A 25,013-nucleotide genomic window follows, 5' to 3' on the forward strand; every position below is an offset into this window, starting at 1 on the left:
CCCAAGTTCCTGTCCCCAGATGAATAATGGCTAGGAAGAAGTGTCAGATAAGGACATGGGAGCGTCAGCAATGGCCTGTGGATGGGGCCACGGTTCCTTGGAGGGCATGTGACTCCTTAGATGACAGTACAAGGGAGAGCAGAACAGGTGTGGCAAGGCCTCTTGGGCAAGGGCAGGGGTTCACGGGGTGAATTTAGCCCTCTCTGCCACGGTGATTTCTTAGTGGCAGTGTGCTGGCTTAGAGAAGGAACTGAGGAGAGGATGGCTATGAGGATTTGGGGGATTTGTTCTGGAAATGGGCATTAATGGTGTCCCAGGTAGGCTGGCACCATAGAAACAGTGTGAGGCTCTGCCACCTCCACAAGACTTAGCATCTATAAGCCTGATCCCCATATCTAAAAGTATGCAGGAAGTGAGTTTTGCTGGCCTCACCAACCTGTGGATGCAAATGAAATCGCACTTGCCAATGCCCCACTGTTTCTGTCCCATAGCTCCTGGTGTGTGTGACCCCCTACTTACTGAGCTTGGAGAACTCTTAGGTGTCCATTGCTTACTATTTCATGATTGAATTCATTCTGCAAGCCACAGAGAGGCTATAGGGTCCCTGAAAGTGTCTTCATTCCACATCCATTGCTGTCCCAGGGGCCTTAAACTTGCAGACAGCTTGGGTGGCAAGTGTCACCACATATCCATTGGTCCTTACTACATGGAACCACTTGGAATTCCATGAAGGGGGGAGAAGATTCACCAAAGCCAGCTCATACTTTGTCACTGGGCCCCAGAGCAGTGTGGCTTGTGAGGCTTCTCTCACAAGATTCCCAGGAAAAAGACGCCCTTGACCTCTGCCAGCAGCTCCCCTCCCTTTCTAAGGTTCCAACCTGGTCCCAGGAGCTGGGCTGGGAAAGGTATTAAACTCTGGCCTCTTTCTCCAGGACCCTGCCTTCTGCATACTCCCACATCAGGCCTGCTCCTGTCAATGGATGCTAGGAGGAGGGGACACTGTCCTTCAACCTGTCAGATAAAACCTGACTCTGAATCCCAGTTTAACCTTGTCCAGAAAACCCTCTTTGCCAGAAATGCAATTCCTTTTCAGATCGCTGTGTTGATTAAAGGAGTTACACGAAGGGACTCAGAAAATGTTGATTCCCTTTCCTGAATCCTACGAGTTCAAGGCATTCCTCTGGGAAGGCAGGGGCCATCATTTTCAACTTGTATAGCTGCTGGGAACCAGAGGTGCCCACTCAGAAGGTCAGGGATCCCTGGCACGGCTTGGCCAGATGAAACCAGGGTTCTCCCAGCCAGTAGCTCTTGTGTAGTTTCTTAGGGGGAGGTTGGTGAGGGGCTGTGGTGGAATCAAAGATCCCGGCTGGTGGTAATATGTCACTGTCTTAAGACAAAAGGCCAGGGAGAGGGCCTCCTGGCTGAGGTGTGGACAGGAGACCTCAGACTTGAGAGGGGAGAAAGAGGCTGGAAATTTCTAGAGTCCTGAAAACCAGCGTTTCACCTGCGCTGCCCCCTGCAGTGTGCGTGTCTACCCCGTTGAAAGTGAAAAGCCGGCTTTCCTCCTGGCAGGAAGGACGGCACTCAGCCTCTGCCAGGGTGCGCCAGACAGCAGGCCCATCAGATAGGAAACACTCGTGCTCTGGCTCAAAGGCCTCTCCCTATGTTGGAATGATAACGAATCTACCAGGGTTGGAGGGTAGCCTAAAGGCAGGAAGGGGAGAGCTGGCTTCAAGAGTTCAGCTGAAAAGTAACATGGGGACAAGGACTAAACAAAGGGGAGGGAGAAAGGGCTAGGCCAAGGTCTTGGAGATGTTTGAAATCTTCCTGAGAGGAGGTGTCCTCCCCAGTCAGGTGTTCTGGGTTCTGGGAGCCAGGCCCAACTGTCCCTAAGCCCCTCCTCCTCTTTCCTGGGAAAGGCCCTCAGTGAAAGTTCTGGCTGCATCACTCGGTCCCCAGCACAAGTTGGGACCAGATCACTGACCCATGAAAGGAGCACACAGAGGTGGTGTTCTTGGGGACCAGGCAGGGTCAGGGTCAGCTGGAAGTTGAACTTCAAGGCTGGAGCCCAGAGGAGCTGAAGCCAGAGGAGATGGCTGTGAACGTGTGGCTCTCAGAACACCCTCCTGTGAAGCAGCCGGTAAGACCTGCTGTCATTCAGCTTTCATTTTCCACAAAAAGACACATAGAACCTAGTCACACACACAATGGAGGTTCCATCTCCCGTAGGAGCACAAACGGCCACGCGCATGCCTGTGGACACACATGGCCCGATACAGGACAGCACTTCCTCCCATCCTCAGCCACTCTGGTGCTGGAGAGTTTGTCCAGGCCCAGCATGGTTTGTCCCCTCCTCTTCTGCCCTCACCCCACCCCCACCCAGCCCCACCCCTGAGAAAGTACAGCTCAGGGGTCCCCAGGGCTGCACAGGAAATGCTTTGTACACTACGGGTCAGCCAGGCTATTTTCTGTCCCAGGACTGGAGGGAGGTTGGGCCAGGAGCAGCCTGTCACGACACACTCAGCTGTACTTTGCCTTTCTTTTTTGTGGATTTTTCTCTGCCTCTACAATCAGTAGCGGGTGTATCTCTGTCTCTGCGTCTCTGTCCTGACACTGTTTCTCTTTCAGGCCTCAGGATCATTTTGACTCGATGTCTTTGCCACCTTTCACTCGATGGTGACCTAACAGATCCTCCAGAGCTTAGCTCAGTGCCACCCCTTCAACAGCTTTCTCTGATCCTTTCTCTCCCCATCCCCAGAGCCATGTGCAGAAGGGACGCTGAGGAAGGTGCTCTGTGGATGAGCTAGGTCCCTCCTCCCCAGCTGGACCAAGGGCCCTCACCCTGACTTAATGACAGTGTTTCTCAGCATTGGAACACAGAGACATACATTACACGAGTGTCCATGTTTACCTCCATTATTCATTTACTCACACGAAGGGAGGCAGCACCTGTAACGGTTAAGAACCTGACTGTGTAGCCAGACAGCCTGAGTTGCAATCTTAGCTGTGTGACCTCAGGTGAGTCACTTGACCTCTTTGGGTCTCAGGTGCCTCCACTGTAAGATGGGGATAAGCTAGCACTTGCTTCCTTGAGTTGTTGGGATAATGAAAAGAGTTAACAGGTGTAAAGTACTGACAGCAGTGCCTGATCATCACAAGTACTTTCAAATGTCATCTGCTGAGATGGAGAAATTGCACTTACTGGTACATCCCCCAGGGAGAAAACTATTTTTGGAAAGGATACTTTGACTAATCACTAGGGTGGAAGCTCTATTGTCAAAAGCTATATCCTTGAGTAACAAGAGATGGTTGCTAACCTGTCTTTATTTATTTATTTAGTGGTGCCTGGAATGGTACCTTGGCTCTTGAGCATGCTAGGTAAGTGGTACCCTGGCTCTTATGCTAGGTAAGTGCTCTACACCCCAGGCCCTCAACTGCCTTTATTTAAGGAGGGTGGTTTGAATAACTGCAGGGCTTTTGTTTAGTTGAGTGTTATGCCACTTCTGGGCCAGAGCTGAATTGCTTGAGATGGGGCAATCTGGGTAGGGTAGGGGGCAAGGGCAAGAAGGAGATGTGTTAGTTAGTTTCCAGTCACTGCTGAAACAAATCGCAACACACTTATGGCCTTAAACAGGATTGATTACTGTAAGAACAGTACAATTTCTTATCTTACAGTTCTGGAGGTCATAATTCTGAAATGAACATCACTGGGCTAAGGCGAAGGTGTCAGCAGGCTGAAGGCTCTCAGGAAGGGCCCATTTCCCTGCCTCTTCTGGAGAGGCTCCTACATTCTTTGGTACATGGTTCCCTTTCTCTATCTTTAAGGCTGACTCCAGGGCTCTCTGAGCCACATCCCCAGCCCTTTTTATATTTTATTTAGAGATTTAGAGACAGGGTCTCACTGAGTTGCTGAGGCTAGCTTTGAACTTGGGATCCTCCTGCCTCAGCCTCCTGAGCCACTGGGATTATAGGTGTATGCTACCACATTCCTTTTATACTTTTTTTTGAGGGGGGCACTGGGGATTGAACTCAGGGGCAATTGACCACTGAGCCACAACCCCATTCCTTTTTTGTATTTTATTTAGAGACAGGCTCTCATTGAGTTGCTTAGCGCCTCACTTTTTTTGCTAAGGCTGGCTTTGAACTTGAGATCCTCCTGCCTCAACCTCCCAAGCCGTTGGGATTACTGGTGTGGGTCACTGCACTGGCTCATTTTATACTTTTAATGGCTTCTTTGACAACCCCCCAAAAGATATTCTCCTTCTAAATGTCAACTGAACCTTCATTCCCTTTTTATGGAGGAGAGGTTCTATGGATCGAATGCAGGGCCTTGTGCATGCCAGGCAAGTGCTCTACGGCTGAGATACATCCCTCACTTTTTTTCTTCCATTTTTTTGAGACAGGGTCTTGTCTCCCTCAGTTGCAGAGGCTGGCCCCAAACTTGCCATCCCCCTGCCTCAGCCTTCTAAGTCTTTGGGATTTCAAGCATGTGCCATCATGCCCAGTTCTTAATTCCCATTTGCCTTGTAACCTAACATAGTCCCAGGTTCTAGGGACTAGGATATGGGCATCTTGGGGTGGGAGCATTATTCTGCCCACTCCTAAGGACTAAATGGTGGCAAGGAGCGTGGGGAGTAAATGTATCTAATGAGCATTTGGGGTTCTTGCTGAGGGGTGTGCTCCTGTCTTACAAAACCTCCAGTTCTCGGGTGCTTTGTGGTTTGCATTTTCTTTGGGGGAGGGGGAAATGTGGAATCTCGATTCAAGGGTTGACATGAGGTAAAAGCAAAGGTCACCCTCGACAGGAGGAGACCAAAGTGGATTACACAATTATTCACTCCACCTGTGTGTGCCAGGCCAGGCCCACAGGCCCAGGCTGGGAAGCTTCCTGAGGAGGAGATGCCTAATCTGAACTTTGAAGGAGAAATAGAAATCCATCAGATGACCATTGAGCTAGAGTGCAAGTTGGCACGGCGTGTATCAATGTGTGTGACGGGCCTGGCATGTGAACAGTGCTCCATCGATATTGCATTTCTAGAAAGAATACTCTGGTGTCATCCTACCCTATTTCCATTTCTTAGCTGGTCATGGACCTGCCAAGCTTAACCAAACAGGAGACACCTCCTTTAGGAGACGTCCCCTGCTGTTTGAGTGACCTGAGAGGTCTTTTTTCAGGAGCTTTCATTAGGAAAAGAGGAACATTAGTTTCTCATTTGATCTTCAATATGGCAATAACTTTTCACATCTAAAGAATGCTTCACACTTTACTGGATCCTTTCACCCACCAGCAGAAGAAGCCAAGGCTCAGAGAATTAACTACTTTTCCCCAAGGTCACACAGCTGTGTTGTAGAACCAGGACTGGGGTCCAAAGTCCCTGCTTCACAGCCAGAGGCCTGAGCACCTGTGAATTGCTGGGCATCCAGCCCCTTCCTTCTGGCTGCTGAGGCAGCTGGGGAGCAGGTCTGGTCGCCCAGTGCTGCCCACACCATTGTCCTCTCCCTGGGAAAGGGTTTTCTGAGGGTGGAAGTGGGCCCTGAAGCACAGGGAGAGTACATTGTTCAGCTGCACCTGGAGGGTGAGCTCATGTCGGCAGACAGAAGGGGAGGCGGTGCCAGGTTGGAGAGGGTCTGCCTGGTTCTCTGAGCCCAAGTCCCTATCTCCATCTTTGCTGTCTCCTCCTGGGAATTGTTCCTTTCCACGAGGCCTGGGCTGCCAATCAGGGGGCCAGGAACCTAGTAAGGCCAACAGAGTTCCTAGTTTCCCTGGTGAGAGTTGGGTCAGTGGGGTTTCCCTCTGTGTGGTGGGCTGGTTGTTAGGCCTGCAGAACCTTCTCTAAGAACAGGGCTGTGTGCTCAAGTGAACCAGAGAGCAGCTGAGGATCTCTGCACCTTGCATAGCACAGCTGTAGGAAGAAATCCAAGGTCGCCAGCATTTCTCACATGACTTGTTGGACCTCGGGGCTGTTCTCAACTCCTGATCTCATGGTTCCATTGCTGACACCTGGGGAAATGTGGGAACAGGTGCTCTCTAAGGTCCTCTCCTCACTCTCCCTCCAAAATACCAGCCCTCAGAGGCTCTGAACTATTGATGACTTTTGTCATATAATTTTGGCTGCCCAGCACCCTAGAGTCCCTCTTTGTTTTGAGATACCTCCTTTGCATCTTGGAGGGAAGCAGAGCTCTCCTTCTCACCACAGAGGTCAAAGGGACCAATGTGTTTCCTCCTCCCCCTTCTGGCTACTCAGGCAGGCACATATAGTCTAGGCTTAGGACTTTGAATCTGGAGGGAATGACCCAGAGACGAAGGAACAGGGGAGGATTCATTCAGAGAGGCCATGTCCACAGGCATGCAGGAGCGCTGAGATGGCATTCTGCATGCATTCTTTGTCCACAATGTCACGTCAGCTGAGCTCCTGCTGCCACGCCTCCCTGGATTCCTGCTTGTTCTCTGAGTCTCACTGGAAGTCTTCCTATGGATATTCTATATCCTCTAATATTTTTATAACATAGATTGGCTTGAGTTTGTTCTGTTACTTACAACCAAGAATCCTGACTGAGCTCATTGTGGGTGCTAAAAAATAATGGTTAAATGAATCTACACAAGCAATTTCTGTCCCAAGAAATGTCTCATACATGGCAACATTTGTTGCCTGTTTTTCTATTTTGTCAGCAATGCAATCCTAGCCAACACAAACCAATTTGTCTGGTCCCACAATTTCTGAGTACAGGCCTTCTATGGCATGCATCAGGGGAATCCAGAGATGGGTCACACTTGGTCTGTTTCCTAGGACCACTAAGACCAACATGGAGGACCAGCCTGGGCCAGCACGGAGGGCCTAGCAGAGTACAGTGGAAAGTCCTAGTAGAAAAGAAGACTTCTGGAGCTCCTGAGCCAGGACTTTAGGAGGGTGCAGGTCCAGATGGGTGGAAGGCCATCCTGGGCTAGAGGAACAGCTCAAGGGGTGTGGGAAATCCTGGGGCACGTATGAGTCCATATAGAGATGGACTTTCATGCTGATTGCTGCTGACATTTTGAGCAGGGGAGGGACAGCAGCACGAGCCTGGGTTTTGGAACCAACAGCCAAATGTTGCCATATATGAGGCAGAGCTCGGGCAAGTCACTTGAACTTTCTGAGCCTCAATGTCCTCATCTGTAAATGGAGGCAGTAAAACTCCACAGTTCATTACAAGGATTTGAGATATTTATGAAATAAAGTACCTGGTCCAGGAGGCACCCAACAAGGATCCCTGTGCTAGGACCACAAGCCCCCTCACCAGGGACCATGCCTTTTCTCTCCTAATTCTTGGCACAGTTCTTGGAACAGAGCAGGTGCTGGGTAACTCTCAAGTGGAAGACCCGTGGTTGGAGTTTGGCAGCTAGTGTGGAGGAAGGAATGGAGAGGTGTAACTGTAGGAGGGATCCAGGCCTCAGATTCAGAGCCACTCCTGGAGAGTGAGGCCTGACTCTAAGGAAATAAAACACTCTCGATTCAGCAGCTGTTTCAACCTAGGGGGTGAAGAAGAGCAAGGCTTCTAAGAACTGAGGGTTTCTTGTCCTGTGCAAGCAGAGACAGAGAAAAGGCTTCATGTTTTGGACTTTGAAGTGCTTGGTACACACTTAATTGAACATGCAGATGGGCCTAGGAATGAGATGGTGTGAATCTGAGAATTGGTATTTATATGTGGTGTTGAGGATTGATCCCAGGGCCTCACGTGTGCTAGACAAGAGCTCTACCACTGAGCCACAACCCCAGCCCCTTGGAGAGAGATTTTAGTTCAGAATATGGACATACTTTTAGAATAGGCTGCCTCTGGAGGTAACTGAATTCCTGTTGGTGGAGATGGTATGAACAGAAGCTGGGAAGCCATTGGTAGAAAAGCTGGAGCACAATGGTCCAATAGCTGGCTGGGAAGTGTATTTGTCAGCTTCTGCTGCATAAGAACCATGTAACTTCAGTGTTATACATCGGTAAGGATTATGGCTCACAAGTCTTGAGTGAATTGGGTTGAAAGGCCAGCTGGGCTGAACTTGGATGAGATCATTTGCAGGTCTGGAGTGGTCAGTCATTGGCTGATCTAGATTGCCATAGACGGGGTGATGCTGTGGCCTGGCTCTGCTCCACATGTCTTTGTCCATCGGCAGGTTGGCTCAGGCTTGTTCTCTTGGCTATGGTAGAGGTGCAAGACAGGAGACATGAACATGAAGGCCCCCTGGGACCTTGTCCCACAATTGGCACTCAGTCACTTCTGCTGCAATTTGTTGTCCAGAGCAGGCCACAGGACTGACTCAGAACTAAGGGGTAAGGATACAAATTCCAACTTGTGAGAAAGGTGGCAAAGCTGTGTGACAAAGTTGGGCACAGAGGAGGGTTAAGAGGGAGGGCCATTCACACAGTGCCTGGTGGTGAAGCCAGTGCTCTTCAGCCTGAGCTCTGTGCACGCCTAGGTTTCTGTGCATTTTTGCCAGGGATCCAGAGGCTGAGTGGGCTGGACTTTCCTCTGGACTATTAACTTAGGATAAAAAATGGGACACACTCCCGGTAGGTTCAAGGTGTTCACTACATACCTGGCATATTTTACCTCCCTATTTAATCTTTAAAAAAAACTCTATATTTTAAAAATATTTTTTAGTTGTCAATGGACCTTTAGTTTATTTATTTACATCCAGTGCTGAGAATCGAACCCAGTACCTTGCATATGCTAGGCAGGTGCTCTACCATTGAGCCACCACCCCAGCCCCTCCGTATTTAATCTTATAAGCACCCTTGCTATGGCTTTTATTATATCTACCATTTTGTTGATGAAAAGACACTGAGACCTAGAAAGGTTAAGCAATGAGCCCAGAGTCACATGGTTGTAGGACCTGTCTGATTTCAAGGTCCTCTCCCTGCTCTTCCACCTCCTGAGTCTCCATTCCTGGGACTGCTGATTGGTTTGACAGGTGAGGTAAAACCCAGATTCCAGGAAACTGGAGAGCACAGGTAGCAGCAGAGCCACGGCAGGGGCTGCAGAAGAGCTTGTGGTCCTCTGTGGCCTGAAGAGCCAGTTTTCTGGAAAGGGAGTCAGAGGCTAAGATCCGGTGGGAGTTTTTGAGAGGCTGAGAATTCCTTGACTTCTCCACCTACTTGATAGCTACTGAATGCTGGCTGCAACTAGGCTCTGTTCTGGGTCCTGGGGATGCAGTTGGGAATGAGATGGACCAGAACTCTACCTACCTGAAGTTCACTTTACAGCAGAAGGGAAGACACGAAACCTATAAGGGAAACCATGATATAACTTCAGCTAGTGGGAAGAGCTAAAGGCCCAGCCTCCTGGTGGGGGATTCCAGGCAGGTTCAAGGTTGGATTGATGACACAATGCATAGGTGAGAAGTCATCTTCCAGGGCTCCCTGCGGGGCTATGCTATCTGACAGAGGCAGAGCTCCACCCAGGGTTAGAGCAGCAAGAGGTCTAGTCTGTTTGGATTGGATTCCCAGGACAGGGCCTGGGGACAGGAAACAGGTGGATGGAGCAAAAATAGAGCTGAGGATAAGGGAAGATGGGTAAGGGCTGTGAAATGAAGAGGTGGGTGGGCATGGGGAGTTGGACTAAGCTTGAGAGGATGGGGTCCAGGCTAGATCACGAGCCCAGAGAAGGGATATGTGGACTCATCAGGGACCTAAGGACTCATCCTTTAGGTCCTAGGGATGTTAGGTACCAGGGATCACTTCTGAGGCCGGCTCAGAATGTTGCTGCTTGGAGTAATCTATGGAGGAGGGATTTGAGGCAGATCTTACTTCCGTGGGAGAGCTGATTGGTTCATAATGTCTGCCAGCATTACAAGATGGGAGGGGTTTGCAGTAGTGCATGATGGGGTGTGGTAGGAGTAGCCCCACCTGGTGGGGGGCACGTTTCATCAGTGTTTTACTCAGCTTTTTTTGCTGCTATGATTCAATGACCCCACCAGAACAATTGTGGAGGAGAAAAAGTTTATTTGGGGGCTCAAAGTTTCAGAGGTCTCAGTCCATAGGCAGCAGTCTCCATTCCTTGGGGCTCCAGGTAAGGCAGGGCATCAAGGAGTATTGGAGGAGGGAAGCGGCTCACGTGATGATCAGAATGCAGAGACAAGGAGATCTCCACTCTCCAGGTACAAATGTATACCCCCCAAGCCACGCCCCCAATGCCGACCTCCTACAGCCACACCCCACCTGCCTTCAGTTAATTAATCCCATCAGGTGAGCAATCCACTGATTGGATTAAGGTTCTGATGACCCAATCACTTCACCTCTGATCTTTCTTGCGTTGTCTCACATGTGAGCTTTTGGGGGACACCTCACATCCAAACCATAACAATCATTATTATTCTGGATGCTGACAATAAAGAGCAGACTGAGTTTCAGTCACCTTACTATTCTTTCTAAAGGTACCACAGACAGGGCTTCCTGTAAGCACCCCCACATCTGGGGTGCTGCACCCATGCAAACCACAGGACCAAAACAGACTAGAGCGCCTCTTCCTGGCATCTGCTTTAAACCTCTGTAACAGGACACACACTCCCTTTTTTTCCAAAGAGTTGGAATTGAAAGATAGTGTGCCCTCTTAAAGTCAGACAAGCCACTGGACTTCCAGCTCTTTTCTTTGTGCAGAAAGTGCCTGGTGTGGCCTCGCTAGGCACTCAGCACTCAGTGTACATGGACATGGTGGCACTAGCCAGTGGGCCAGAGGGGTCTGGATTCCTCAAGGAGGACATGGTGAGAAGGGTATTTGGGGACTGATTATTGGACAGTAGTATTATGACGTTTCTCCAAAAAGAGAGAAAAAAAAAAATAAACACCAGCCAGCCTTTCAGAGGAGAGGTCATGGATGGGAATGGAAGGCAGACGAAGACTCCTAGGGACTCTCTCTGGACAGGTCAGGTTGGCCAGGATGGCAAGACTTGTCATTTCCTGGTGGGGTTCAGAGCCTGTGGGTTGGCTGCAGGGGCCGTGATCCTGGGAGAGAGAGCATCCTTTGCCTCAGAGCTGACGAGGGTCCCTGTGTGTGCAGGGAATGGGCTGGTGTGGCCTGAGGAACAAGTTTCTTCGGCCAAGTAGGGGCGGAGCTCCCTACTGCACCAACAGCAGCAGGTGTCACTGCCTCAGCCACACGCCCGGCACAGGTCCTTCCACTCATGCTGTGAACTGGCTGCTCTGTGCCTGAGGACTGGCCGCAGGGGCTTGCTCAGCCCACTCACGGGGCAGCCTGGGAGCCGGGAGAGTAGGGTGCCAGGAATAGCCCTTGGTCAAGGACAGGTACAAGTGTGGACTCATAGTCCAGCTTCCTTGCGTCCTGAGGCATAGGTCTGCTCTGTGCTGTCTCCCCAGAGGCCCCCAGAGGCATAGACCCCAGTCACTCCCAGCAGTCCCTTCTCCCCTGGTTCCCTCTCTTCCTTATCTCTGTTGCTTTATGGAAGCTTCCTGGGGACCAATTCCCAAACAAACCCTTTGCGTACAAATCTTTATTTCCTACTCTGGGAGGATCTCTTGAGACTCTAATCAAACTGGTCTGTTGTGAACTTCCTGACAAAAAATGAGATCTAGATAAGGCAGGTTGACAATGCTCCCACCACATCTCTAGGAAATTAATAACTTAAGTCTGATAAAGCAAAGACCCTTACAAATATGGTGGGCTGTGGTGGGACTGGACAGGGCCTGCAAAAGAACATGGACTTGACAGGCAGCTGTGGACTTATATCCCAATGGGCACCAATTGCCGTGTGACCTTGAACAGTCATTTAACCTTTCTGAAAAAGCTGATGGGCAGCAATCCTTATTTCTCATGTTCTCTAGGAGCACTGATAATGGTGTTCCTGGTGAGGGGAGGGACAGAGAGGCTGGCTAAGAGCCGGCATTCTAGGACATTGCAGCTCTCAAGGCTGGCCTCTGTGCTGCTGGGGTCAGTGATTGTCCCTGCAGTCTGGCCACCTCTGGGCCCTTCTCTTTTCAGTGAGGAAAGACTTGGGTTGGGTGTTTTTCCCCCAGAATGGCAAGGAGCTTTCTATTCCCTCACCCTACTCTGAACCTGGCAGGCTGGCCTGAGTGACCTCTGGGCTCGGCCTGGCCCTGGCCCTGATGGCAGCCCCAGCTGGCAGCCTGGCAGCCAGACCCCGTCTGTGCTTATCAGCTCCCATGTTTGCTCAGGATGGGTACGGGCCTCCTCCTCCCCCTCAGAAAACAAGAAAACATGTTTTGCCAGTGGTGGGGCGGAGTGGGGTGGCCTGGCTGGCTCCAGGCCAGCCCCCTGGTGGGGCGGCCAGTGGCGGGCAGCCTGTTGTTGTTGGAGTGGAGGGCTGAGCCGGCCGTCTGTTTCCTCCAGCTGTCCAAGCACCTCGGGCTGGCGAGGAAGCCCGCGGTCCCATCTGTGGGCCCAGCCGAACCCCTTGTCACAACAAGGGAACAATGGCTTGGATGGGCTGGTGGGTAGGTGGGAGGACAGCCCCCTCTGCTCCCTGTTTCCACCCTGGACAGGCAGGTTGGGGGGAGGCGGGCCTGCTCTCTCCTTACCCCCAGCCGCTGTCTTGTTTTCCACCTCTTTGAACATACAGTCTCCCAACTTGGGGGCCAAGGAAAACAGCAGCCTCAGGAAACGTCTCTGGGCTGGTGTTGGGGTTTGTGGCTCTTGGAGGCGGCAGAGCTCGGGGAGGGGATTAGAGAAGGACTGGATCTCATGGGTCGTGGTTCCGTTTCCCCCGAGCACCTTGCAGACTCTATCCTCCTGCATCTTTGGGTCTTCGGTCCCAGTGTAAGACCTGGGATGGAGCAGATGGCAGAAAAAATTTGTTGACTAAATCAGTGGAAGATTGAACATATGAATTAATTAATTTTCTAGCTCAGTTACCTGGTAGCTGTGTGACTTTCTGCTGGTTGCTTAATCTCTCTAAACCTTATTTCCCTCATCTGTAGACTATGCACCTCATAGAATTGTTGTGAAAATCAAATGTGCTTCTAGCATTTTGGCTTTGTCCTGGGGAGTATATAGTATAATAAATCCAACGGATTTTAACTAGTGTCCCTGGATGATTGTTGTGTTGTGGTGCTGTTGTCAGCGTGTGATTTAGAGGAGGTTTCAGGGTATTTCCAATAAGAAGTCTATGATTTTGTCTCTATGGATACAGGGAAGAGAGATAAGCAGATGCTGTCCCTCTGGAGCCAGGAGGGCATCTCTCTACCTGTTCACCCTGCTGTGCATTGTAGGCTGGCTCCTGGGGCCTGGTTAGCTCTGGTAGTCCTTGGGAACAAGCAAAGGAGTTTGGGTCTCCTGAGAGACTTGTGTCTTTCACAGGGAGTGGGGCCCTTTTACACATCCATCGCCAACTTTCATCTCCACGAAAATACTGCAGAAGTCAATAGGATCCCTGTCTTGGAGATGGTGAAACTGAGACTTAGAGACGGAGTCACATAGTCCAAGTCATACTTTTCAGTCTGTAACTTTGAAACACTAGACTGCATTTGCTCTATCAAGCCTCACTGCCAAGAGATTAAGGTGTGCTATCTTACAGCTTGGATGATCAGTGGGGATTTGGCTCATGGGTGATTCTAGACTCAGGAAGCAAAGATGGAGATTCAAGCTTGAGGCCAGAAATGGAAACAACAGAGCCGGGAACTGGTCTGCCACGAACTAAGGCTTGTGAGGAGTTGTGTTCAGTGCAGGAAGGGTAAGGCTAGAGCAGTGCTGTCTGTGGGTGTGCATTGCATGGCCATGTTGGATTAGTTACACTAATGAGTTAATGACAACAAAAATAAAAACCCAGCTCTCCGTGGCTCTGTGGCTTAACACAAGAAAGTTTGTGTTTTGCTAATTTCACAGTCCAGGGCAATGGGCCCAGCCCTGCTTTGTGTACTCCTGCAGCCTCCTCTAGGGGCTCAGAGTTCTCGGCTGAATCTTCTCCAGTGACCAGCAAAGAAAGGGAAACATGGGGAAGGCAACCTGCCCTGAGCTGCCTGGTCTGTAAGTAACACACGTCACTTTCATCCCCATCCTGGTGGTGAGAACTGGTTGTGTAATCCTGCTAGATGCCTGGAGTCTGGGAGTGGGGTCCAGCAGTGTGTCCAGGAAGAAGAGGTCAGCTCGACCAGTGAGCCTTAGCAGCTCTGCCGCAATAATGACACTTCTTTTAAAATATAGCTAACAATTTTGATGTGCAAGATACTTTGTTCCATAGAGGTTATTATTTTATTTAATTTTCATTTAATCCTTGCAACAGCCTGATGAGTAGGTAGGTAGTTAGGGAGACGACTTCCCCACTTTGTAGACCAGGAAACTGGTACCTATTAGTCTGCTTTCTATCATTAAACTTTTGTCTGTTGTAGAATGTCATATATATTTTCTTTCTTTTTTTTTTTTAACTTAACATGGTTTTGAGATATATCTATATAGTTGGTATGATCAATCTTCATTTATCCCCTTTAAAGCATTTTGTAGTGTTATTTCAGTGTGATTTAAATTTGCATTTCCTTAAGGACTAACATTGAGTACATTTTCATGTCTTTTAGTTATCATTTTGATGAAGTCTTATTTATTAATTTTTCTTTATGCTTTGTGTTTGTAAGAACCTGTGGTCACAAATTTTTGCCTACCTCAAGAATTTCTATTTTTTTGTACTTCTAGAAATCTTATATGATTAACTCTCAAGTTTAGGCTTTAAAATTTATTTTGGGATAATTTTTGTGTTCCGTGTGAAGTAAGGCTGAGGTTCTTTTTTTTTTCTCTATGTATTCAACTGTTGCAGTACTATCTGATGGGGAAAAAATCCTTTCCCCACTGATTTACTTTAGCAGCTTTGTCAAAAATCAAATGACTACATGTGTGTTGGTATGCTTCTGGATTCTATCTGTTTTATTGCTACATATGCTTATCTTTTTGTTAACATTTTGATCAAAATGACTTTAGTAAACTCTGAAAACAAGTAACATGTGTGTTCCAAACTTGTTCTTTTTCTAGGTTAATTTCTGCCCGAAGTATTGATGAGGTTACCACTAGGATTCTATTTAATCTGCAAATCAACTTCAGGATAATCAACAACTTTAAAACATTGAGTTCTGGGCTGGGGATGTGGCTCAAGCGGTAGCGCGCTCGCCTGGCATGCGTGCGGCCCGGGTTCGATCCTCAGCACCACATACAAACAAAGATGTTGTGTTTGCCGAGAACTAAAAAAAAATAAATATTAAAATTCTCTCTCTCTCTCTCTTTCTTTAAAAAAAAAAAACAACATTGAGTTCTGTTATCCATGAACATTGTATGTCTTCCATTTAGTTAGATCTTATATTCTTTTCACCATGTTTCATAGTTTTCAGGGTAGAGATCTCTACAGTTTATTAAGTTGATTCCAAGTTTTTTTTTTTTTTTTTTTAGCTTTATGCCATTGCAAGTAGCATTTTTATTTTTATATTCTTAACTATTCATTTATTTATTATAGTACTGGGAATCAAACCCAGGGGCCCACGCATGCCAGGCAAGTACTCTACCACTGAGCTACATCCCCCTGCTTCATAAGTGGCATTTTTAAAAGTTCAAATTCTGATTATTCTTTGTGGTATATAAAACACAGTTAATTTTTGTATACTGACTTTGTAAATTGCAATTTTGCTAAATCACTTATTTGTTCTACTATCTTTTTTGTAGGTTCATTGGGATTTTCTAAATTATTATATCTCAAGAATAAAGAGAATTTGACTTTTTCTTTTATAAGATGTATGCCTTTATTTCTTTTTCCTTATTTCATTGCACTGGCCAGTAAAACATTAAATAGAAGTGATGTGATCAGAAATATTGCCTACATTGAGTGTGGTTCTTAAAATAGACACTCTTTATCAGATTGAGGAAGTTCTATTCTTAGATAACAGAGTTTTTTAACCACTGGATGTTGAGTTTTGTCAAATGCTTTCTTGTACTTTTTGAAATGATCACATGGTTTTGCTATCTAATGTTTCAGCAACCTTATATTCCAGGAATGAGCTAATTTAGTCATAGCTTTCTATATAAACTTCTGTTAAAGATTATTTGTGTCTAGGATGGGTGCAGTGGTGCACGCCTGTAATCCCAGTGGCTTGGGAGGCTGAGGCAGGAGGATTGTGAATTCAAAGCCAGTCTCAGCAATTTAGCAAGGCTCTAAGCAACTTAGCAAGCCACAACTTAGCAAGTCTCTAAATAAATATAAAGCAGGCTGGGGATGTAGCTCAAGGATTAAGTGCACCTGAGTTTAATCCCCAGTACCAAAAGTGGGGGAAATACTTTATATGTTTATGTCAATGAGGAGTTTTGGTCTGTAATTTATTTTTTGAATTTTTTTTTATCTATTATTTTTATAAGGCTAATGATTGCCTCCTATACTGAATCAAGTTTAAAAAAAATATTCTGGAGGAGTTTGTGTAGAAGTTCTAATATCTTTGCTTTACATGTTTGGTAGAATTCACCAGTTATGTTATCTGAGCCTGGAGTGGTTTTTTTTGTAGGAAGATTTCAAACTTCAAACTATTTCTTTAAATAGATTCAGGGGTGTCTGGGTTATCGATTTTTGAGTGATCTTTGGTTGTTTATATTTTTCAAGGAACTTATCCATTTTATCTGAATTGTTGGATTTGTTGGCATGAAATTATTCATAATATATTCTTATTTTTTTTTGGGGGGGTACCAGGGATTGAACTCAGGGGCACTCAACCACTGAGCCATACCCCAACCCTATTTTGCATTTTATTTAGAAATAGGGTCTCACTGAGTTGCTTAGCTCCTCACTTTTGCTGAGGCTGGATTTGAACTCCCAATCCTCTTGCCTCAGCCTCCAACTCCTCTGGGATTACAGGTGTGGGCAACTGCGCCCAGCTCTTATTCTTTTAATAGCTGTAGGATCTCTGTACTTCATATTGGTAAAATAGGTCTTTTCTCTTTTTGTCTTCATCAGTGTGGCTGGTGGTTAATCAATTTTTTATGTCTTTATGTATTTTTTAAAGAATGAGTTTGATTTAATTGATTTTCTCTATTGTTCATATATTATTCAAGAATGTTATATAAATGGAATTGTACCGTGTGTAGTCTTTTGGGATCGGCTTACTTTACTCAGCATGATTAGTGGAGTGATATCTCATTGTGATTTTAGTTTTACTTCCCTAATGGCAAATATGTCGATACACTTCAAGTTCTTATTTGTCACTAGTGTATCTTCCTTCAGTGAAATGTCTCTTTATGTCTTTTGCCCTGTTCTAATTAAATTTTTGGCTTTTTTACTGTTGAGTTTTGAGAGTTTATTGTATATTCTAGATACTAGTCCTCCGTTGGATATGTGGTTTGCAAATATTTTCTTTCTCTCTGCTGCTTTTCTTTTTATTCTCTTAGAGTCTTTCACAGAGGGTATATTTTTATTTTGAGGAAGTTCAATTCATCCATATTTCCTTTTATAGATCAAGCTTTTGGTGTCAAGTCTAAGAACTCTTTGCTTAGTCCAAAATCTCTTTAATATATATTTTTTTTCTTTTTATGGTGCTGGGGATTGAATCCAGGGCCCTGGGCATGCATGGCAAGCACTCTACCAAGTGAGTTATATCCCCAGACCTTCTTTAATGATTTTTTTATAACTTTACAATTGATATTTAAATTCCATGATTCATTTTGTATAAGGTGTGAGACTGAGGGTGAGGTGCATTAAAAATTTTTTTAAAATAGATGGACACAATACTTTGATTTTATTTATGTGTTTATTTTATGTGATGCTGAGGATTGAACCCAGTGCCTCACACATGCTAGGCAAGCACTTTACCACTGAGCTATAATCCAGCCCTGCATTTGTTTTTTTAAAATTTATTTATCTTTGCCTATGTACGTCCAATTGTTCCACCACTATTTCTTGAAAAGATTACCTTGCTCCATTGAATTGATTTTGTGCCTTTATTAAAAATCAGTTGAGAATAATTGGGTTTATTTCTGAGTTCTCCGATTCATTCCAGTGATGTTCTATCTTTCCATTGGTACCATGCAGCTAGTTCTGGTGCCTATCTAATAATTCTTGAAATTGGATAGGCTGATTTTTTTCCATATATATAATGCACACACACATATATGTAATTTTAGCTATTCTAGTAAATTTGCATTTCCATGTAAATTTTAGAATAACCTTGTCAATATGAATAAAAAGACTTACTGGGATTTTGATAGTAATCCCCTTAATCCTGAATATCAATTTGGAGAGAATTATCTCTTTTTTTCTCTTTTAATATTAGGCATTGAACCCCAGGGTCTTGCACATGCTAGGCAAGTGATCTGTCACTGACTCAATCCTCAGACATTATTATTTTATTTTGAGATAAGGTCTTGCTAAGTTGCCCAGGTTGGCCTTAAACTTGAGATCCTTCTGCCTCAGCATCCTGAGTGGCTGGAATTACAAGCATGCACCACTATGACCAGTTAGAATTATTATCTTTACTATATTGAATCCTCCAATCCATGAACATGATAAATCTCTCCACTTATTTAATTTTTTTTTGAACCAGGGATTGAACCCAGGGTTGCTCAACCACTGAGCCATATCTCAGCCATTCTGATTTTTTGAGAGAGGGTCTCACTAAGTTGCTCAGGGACTCACTAAGTTGCTGAGGCTGGCTTTGAACTTGCCTCAGCCTCCTAAACCGCTGGAATTGTGGGCATGCACCACCACATCTGGCTTTATTTAATTCTTTAAAAAAATTCTTTCAGGGGCTGGGATTGTGGCTCAGCGGTAGAACACTCGCCTTGCACAGGTGGGACCCGGGTTCGATCCTCAGCACCACATAAAAACAAAGGCATTGTGTTGTGTCCATCTACACCTAAAGAATAAATAAATAAATATTTAAAAAATTCTTTCATTAGCATTGTGTAAGTTTTAAACATGCATATTGTTAGATTCACTCCTCATTTTTTTCAGTGATTTTAAATGGTATTGTATTTTAAAGTTCATAAGTTCACTGTTAACATACAGAAGTACAAGTGATTTTCTGCATACACAATCCTGTTATCTGCAAATACAAACAGTTTTCTTTCTTTCAAATATGTGACTTATGTTTCCTAGCTCCCTACTTGGCTTTCTCTACATCACCCTGGAAGGGTATTGGGAGCAACTTGTTTTAGCATCTTGAGGGTGGAAGTCTAGGCTCCCCACCCAGCCTTTGCTAGTGTGGGTGGGTGTGTGGCCTCACCGTACAACATTGTGTGCAAATGTACACACGTACAGCCTTGTGACTTGCACAGTTTTTTTCCGTGGTGTTTGCCTGGGGTGGTTATTGTCTCAAAGTTTTCTGCCTTGCCAGGCTGCCTCTTTCTTTGGCTTTTGTCTAGAGAGAGCAGTGTTTGTTGGAGCTTTTTCTTTTTTTCTTTTTTGGTCCGTGCCTGTTGGCATTTAACGTTTTCTGCCTTCTTAGCCTCCCAATCTTGGATTTTTGAGACAAAAAGAAAATTTAGAGCAGTCACTATCACGTTATTCCTCTGGTTCTGGAGGTCTCTGGTGCCTCTTTCTGGAAGTGGAAGCTATGTTATTATGTTTATCTCCATTGTTGACTCAGAAGCTGTATCTCTATTTTAAGACATGTTTTTGTGGAGGTTTCTCTAGGGTTTACAATATCTTTAATTTATTTTCATAGTCTGTCTTCAAATATTATTTTACCACTTTATGTATTATGTAAGAACCTTGTAAAGATGTATTTCCATTCTCTTTCTCCTGGCCAATGGGTTACTGCTGTTCTGTTTTATTCCTACATACACTGTGAACATCATACTATAATGTCATTATTTTTGACTTCAGTCAATTAAAAGATAATTGAGATTTGACTTCAGTTGATTAAAAGATTAAAAGAGATTTTTAAAATGTGTATGTTCCCTCACATATTTACCATTTTTTCTCTCTTCATTCATGTAGATCCAAATTTCCATTAGTATCCTTTTGCTTCTGCTGGAAGAATTTTCTTAAACATAACTTATAGTGCAAGCCTGCTGGCAATGAATGAGTTTTTCTTTGTTTGAAATACCTTTGTTTTGCTTTCATTAAAAAAAAATGATGGGCTGGGGATGTGGCTCAAGCGGTAGCGCGCTCGCCTGGCATGCGTGCGGCCCGGGTTCAATCCTCAGCATCTCATACAAACAAAGATGTTGTGTCCGCCGAAAACTAAAAAAATAAATAAATAAATATTAAAAAAATTCTCTCTCTCTCTCTCTCTCTCTCTTAAAAAAAATGACAACTTTGATGAGATGTAATTTACTTACCATACAATTCACTCATTCAAAGTGTACAATCCAATGATTGTCAGTACATTCGTGGAGCTGTTCAGCCAATGCCACAGTCAATTTCAGAATATTTTAATTGTCCCAGAAAGAAATGGGGTACCCCTCAGCAGTCACTGTCACCCCCAGCTCCCAGCCTGGGTAACACTAAGCTGCATTCTGTCTCTAGATTTTCTTGTTCTGGACATTAACTGTCAAGGCAATCGTACAAGACCTGGTCTTTGTGAACTGGCTTCTTCTCTTAACATAATATTTTCATATGCATTGTAGGCATCTGTCAATTTCATTTTGAAATGTATTCCTCTAGATTTAGAGCAATAGGTTGATAGCCTTGTTTTTAACTTAAAAAACGTCCTGTTTTGTTTTAGCGTGTTTAGTTTCCGAAGAGAAGTCTTCTTTTGTGCTTACCTCTGTTCCTTTTTGTGTGTGTGTGGGGGAGAGTACTGGGGATTGAATTTTGGGGGCAAAAATTGACCACTGAACCACATCGCCAGCCCTATTTTGTATTTTATTTAGAGACAGGGTCTCACTGAGTTGTTTAGCATCTCATTTTTGCTGAGGTCGGCTTTGAACTCATAATCCTCCTACCTCAGCCTCCCGAACTGCTGGGATTACAGGCATGCGCCACCGTGCCCAGCCCTCTGTTCCTCTTAATGCTTCTTTTTTCTCTGAATGCTTTTAAAATTTTCTTGTTGTCTCTGATTTTCAACTATTTGATTATGATGTGCCCTGGTGTGGTTTTGTTTATACCTATCCTGCTTCAATTTCATTGAGTTTCTTAGCTGAGATTCTGTGAGTTTATGATTTTCATCAAATTTGAAATATTTTGGTCATTTAAAAAAATTTCTTTTCTGGGCTGGGGATGTAGCTCAGTGGTAGAATACTTGCCTGGCATGCCCAAGGCTCTGGGTTCCATCGCCTACATGAAAAACCAACAACAATACAAAAACAAACAAACAGCAACCCAGAAAACAGAAAAACAAAATCTTTTTCTGTGTTCTCTCTCTTCTTCTGGGATTATCCTGTTCATTATTAGATGGCTTATTATTATTATCCCATGGTCATTCAATTTCTTTGAATAATTTTCTTTCTGTACTTCATTTTGGCTAATTTCTATTAGCATGTCTTCATCTTTATTGAAAAATTTTACTAGTTTCTATTCTTATGTAAATTTCATCCCTTGTATTTTTTTCTGATATCACATTTACTTCTCTTTACAAAATCCATTTTGGTCTTTTAAAAAATATTTCATGTTTTTTCTCCAGAACAATCAAGTTTCCTTTATATCCTCAAGAATATATTTATAATATAACTTAAATTTCACTGTTAATGCCATCTTCTGTATCATTTGGGGGTCTATTTTTATTGATTAAAATGTCTTCTGGTTGGGGCTAGGGGGTGTAGCTTAGTGGTAGAGCACTTGGGTAGCATGCATGAGGCCCTGGGTTCAAGACAGTCTCAGGTGTTTTGTTATAGCAGCAGAATTGGACTAAAGACACCCAGCCAACATGCCCTCAGAGAAATGTTCACTTAAAACTCTCACACTGGTACTGCTGTCCCTGGGTGGAATTTCCTGTGGTGGTCATGGAGTCTGTAGTCCCTGGATGCTCCGCAGCATGCATTGGGCTTCTCTCTACCACTTTCTGAAGAATCCTTGATGGGACCGTCTGATTTAGTTGAATGTAAGTTAGGGCCAAACCTGGCTGCTAGGTTCCAGGGAAAAGGTACAGTCTCCCCACTTTGGCTTCCATTATGGGAGGTAGACCCAGACTTCCATGTGTCCTAGGACCTCCTCCCTAAATTGAAGTTACTCAGATATCTGTTCAGAGCTAGCTCCCCACCCAGAGAAGATTCTTCCCTTGTGTAAGGCAGTCTCTGTCTTCTAGCCTCCCTGCCTGTTCCCACCCCAGGGTCAGAAAGGTGGCCTCCTTTCCTTTCTTTTTCTGTCACATACCTGCCTCACATGCAATATTTGGGGGTTCTCTTCTAAGCTGTCATAGGTGTGGTGGCACACGCCTGTAAACCCAGCAGCTGAAAACACGCTGAAACACAATTGTATGCTTAATCTTATTTGGAAATAATTTCCAAAGTCCCATTGATGCCATGGCTTGGATTGTAGAGTTCTCAGTACTCTCAGTGTGTCTGCCTCTGAAAGGCCCTGCTTTCATCTCTGCTGTCCTTCTAGAGGCCACCATAGAGCCTCCTGGGAAGTCACCCTGGGATCCCTGGCTTATTATGCTCTGTCTGGGCAAGGACTGACCATGGTTAGAGCTTGGCATTTGCACCCATGATCCTAACCGAATGCCTGGCCTGCTCCGCTGGGCAAGCTGTGTGGACCTATACTGGGCTTGCTTCCTGTGTCTTCCTGCCCTCATTTGCCTCCTGGAGATTTGCCTTCTCTCCTCTGGAGAGCTCCTGTTTCTGGTTCCAGAGATTCCTCTGGACATGGCCCAGCTGGGCTGATTGAGGTCCTTTGTGCTCACTGAATGGCCTGGATAGTCAAGTCCCCCCACCTCAACTTTGGGCTCCCTGCATCACTTTCCTCTGCCACCTCCCATTCTGTGGTTTGAGGTGTGGAGCAAGGGATATGGCTTTTTTGGAAATGATATTTTGAGCTTAACAAAAACCTCAACCAACCAGACTCTAGAATCAGCATCCTCTCTGCCAGGGAATGCCGTTACATTAAGCTCCTTAAATTTATCAGAGGGAGGAGAAATCTGATTTACCAAAGCTGGGAGTGGCTAATACTCCAGATGGACAGAATCTAGGTTTAAGAGGATGATCCTTGTCAGTCAGATCAGTGAGTTGAGGTGGACATGATGACATTGAATGGGTGCAGATGTCAGATCGTCACTTTTATTCCCCAAATTCCTAATCACATAAGCTCATGCTTAGTAATAGCTTAGTGGCTTCCTACTTGCAAAAAGCTCAGGGGTTTTAGTTGAAAAAAATCTCATTATATCACCAAACTAGCCTAACCCTGATTACAAAACATCTCCACGTGGCACCCACAGAAGCCAAGGAACAGTTTTATTTCGTGCTTTTGGTTGTAGCACAAACAGAATGAAGATATATCATATGAAGAAATAAGGCAGTCTGAACATTTAATTCCAATAGGCATTCCTTTTTTTTTTTTTTTTTTTGGTGAGTAAATACAAATTACTAAGATACATTCATGAAGAAGAAAACTTGAATAGACAATTTGTTGCCAAACAATTTTTGAAAAAAGGCACCAAGTCCAGCTGGCTTTATAGGCATATTTGTTAAAACCTTCCAGGAATCATGGCATTAAAACAATCGCAGGCCTGTGTATAGAATTCCAGGCTTAAAATCAGGTTCCTTGAAATCCTGAGGGCTTTGTTCCATTGTTTGATAGCTTTCAATATTGTTGCAAAGCCTGATGCTATTCTGAGTCCTGAGATTGTACATGGAACTATGGGCTCACTCTCGGAACATGTAGGCACATCTCTGTCTCTGGTGTTCTGAAACTCTTCAATAGGGTAGACCTCTGCTCATCCCTTGGCACTTGGTGGCCTCCCAATCTAGAAATAATTGAATTTTCTTTGATTACTTACACTCCTGATATTTTCTGTCTCCTTCTCTGGAACTCCTGCTAGTTGGACCTCCTTTACTCATCCTTTGATCATTTTTAATCTTTTTTTTTTTCTAATGTCTCTATCTTTAATATTTTACTCTAGCTTTTGGGACTTGCATCACTAACTTCCAATATATCTACTGAAGTTTTTGATTCTGCTATCCTGTCTTTACTTTCCAATAACTTGGTTTGTCATTGTTCTCTACGTGTTTTGTGGAATCTCATCTTCCTATTTCATGGATGCAAGGACCCTCTTTTATCCTGAATAAAACATTGAGTTTAAAAAATTCTCCATGCAAAATTTCTCCTTACTCTGGACAGCTTTATTCTGCTTATTTCAGGCTCTTTCAGATAAGATATTTTCTCAAAAGCCTGAGATCCTCAATTGTGTGCTCATCTTTAATTGTCACTAGGGCTGAAAATGTGGTCCAATGGTAGAGTGCTTGTCTAGCATGCACAAGGTCCAGAGTTCTACCGCAGAACTACCCATCCCACCCCCTCAAGAAAGAATCACTAAAATCTGTTTAACTAAGACCGAACTGTAACTGGACATGTTGGTGCACTCCAGAAATCCCAGTGATGTGGGAAGCTGAGGAGGGAGGATTGAAAGTTTGAGGCCAGTCTCCAGTCTCAGCAACTTAGTAAGTCCCTAAGCAATTTAGATCATGTCTCAAAATAAAAAATAAAATGAGGGGTTGGGGTTGTGGCTCAGTGGTAAAGTGCCTCTGGGTTTAATCCTCACTCAACGCCCCCCTCCCAAAAAAAAAAAAAGAGTGAACTCTAATGTAATCGCTGGGATTTGGGTGATAATGATATGTCATTATTGGTTTATTGGTCATGATAAATAAATGTACCCCTCTTGTGGGGGGTATTGATAGAGAGGCTGTGCATATGTAGGGCAAGGATATAAGGAAAAACTCAATCTTTTGCTATGAGCTCTAAAAAACAAAACTATTAAACAAACAAACAGAAATTAAACATTGTATTAGAGGTTCTAACAAGTGCAGTAAGGCAAATAAAAATTAAGTCAATGAAGGGAAAAAAAAACAGCTTTTTGGACACTGTGTAAATGATTGGGACCTTCTGATTAGGATCATCACAGTCTGACTATCCAGCTATTTACTTCCTTGGGGGAAATCCCAGGCCACTTATCTTTATATAT

General features: G+C 44.8%; 1 long non-coding RNA gene across 1 annotated transcript; it reads left to right on the plus strand.

Annotated features, from left to right (window-relative positions):
- The first annotated feature begins 1,559 nt into the window (after positions 1-1,559).
- Positions 1,560-17,244, plus strand: LOC124110185 (uncharacterized). The gene is made up of 4 exons (XR_006857209.2): positions 1,560-2,140; positions 3,340-3,378; positions 3,676-3,796; positions 14,959-17,244. It is a non-coding gene; the product is annotated as an uncharacterized LOC124110185 (long non-coding RNA).
- Positions 17,245-25,013: the final 7,769 nt, after the last annotated feature.

The sequence above is a fragment of the Marmota monax genome, unplaced genomic scaffold, assembly GCF_021218885.2.
Source record: "Marmota monax isolate L192 unplaced genomic scaffold, Marmota_monax_Labrador192_F-V1.1 WCK01_AAM20220418_F8-fsc00008, whole genome shotgun sequence".
In the NCBI taxonomy this organism is placed as follows: domain Eukaryota; kingdom Metazoa; phylum Chordata; class Mammalia; order Rodentia; family Sciuridae; genus Marmota; species Marmota monax.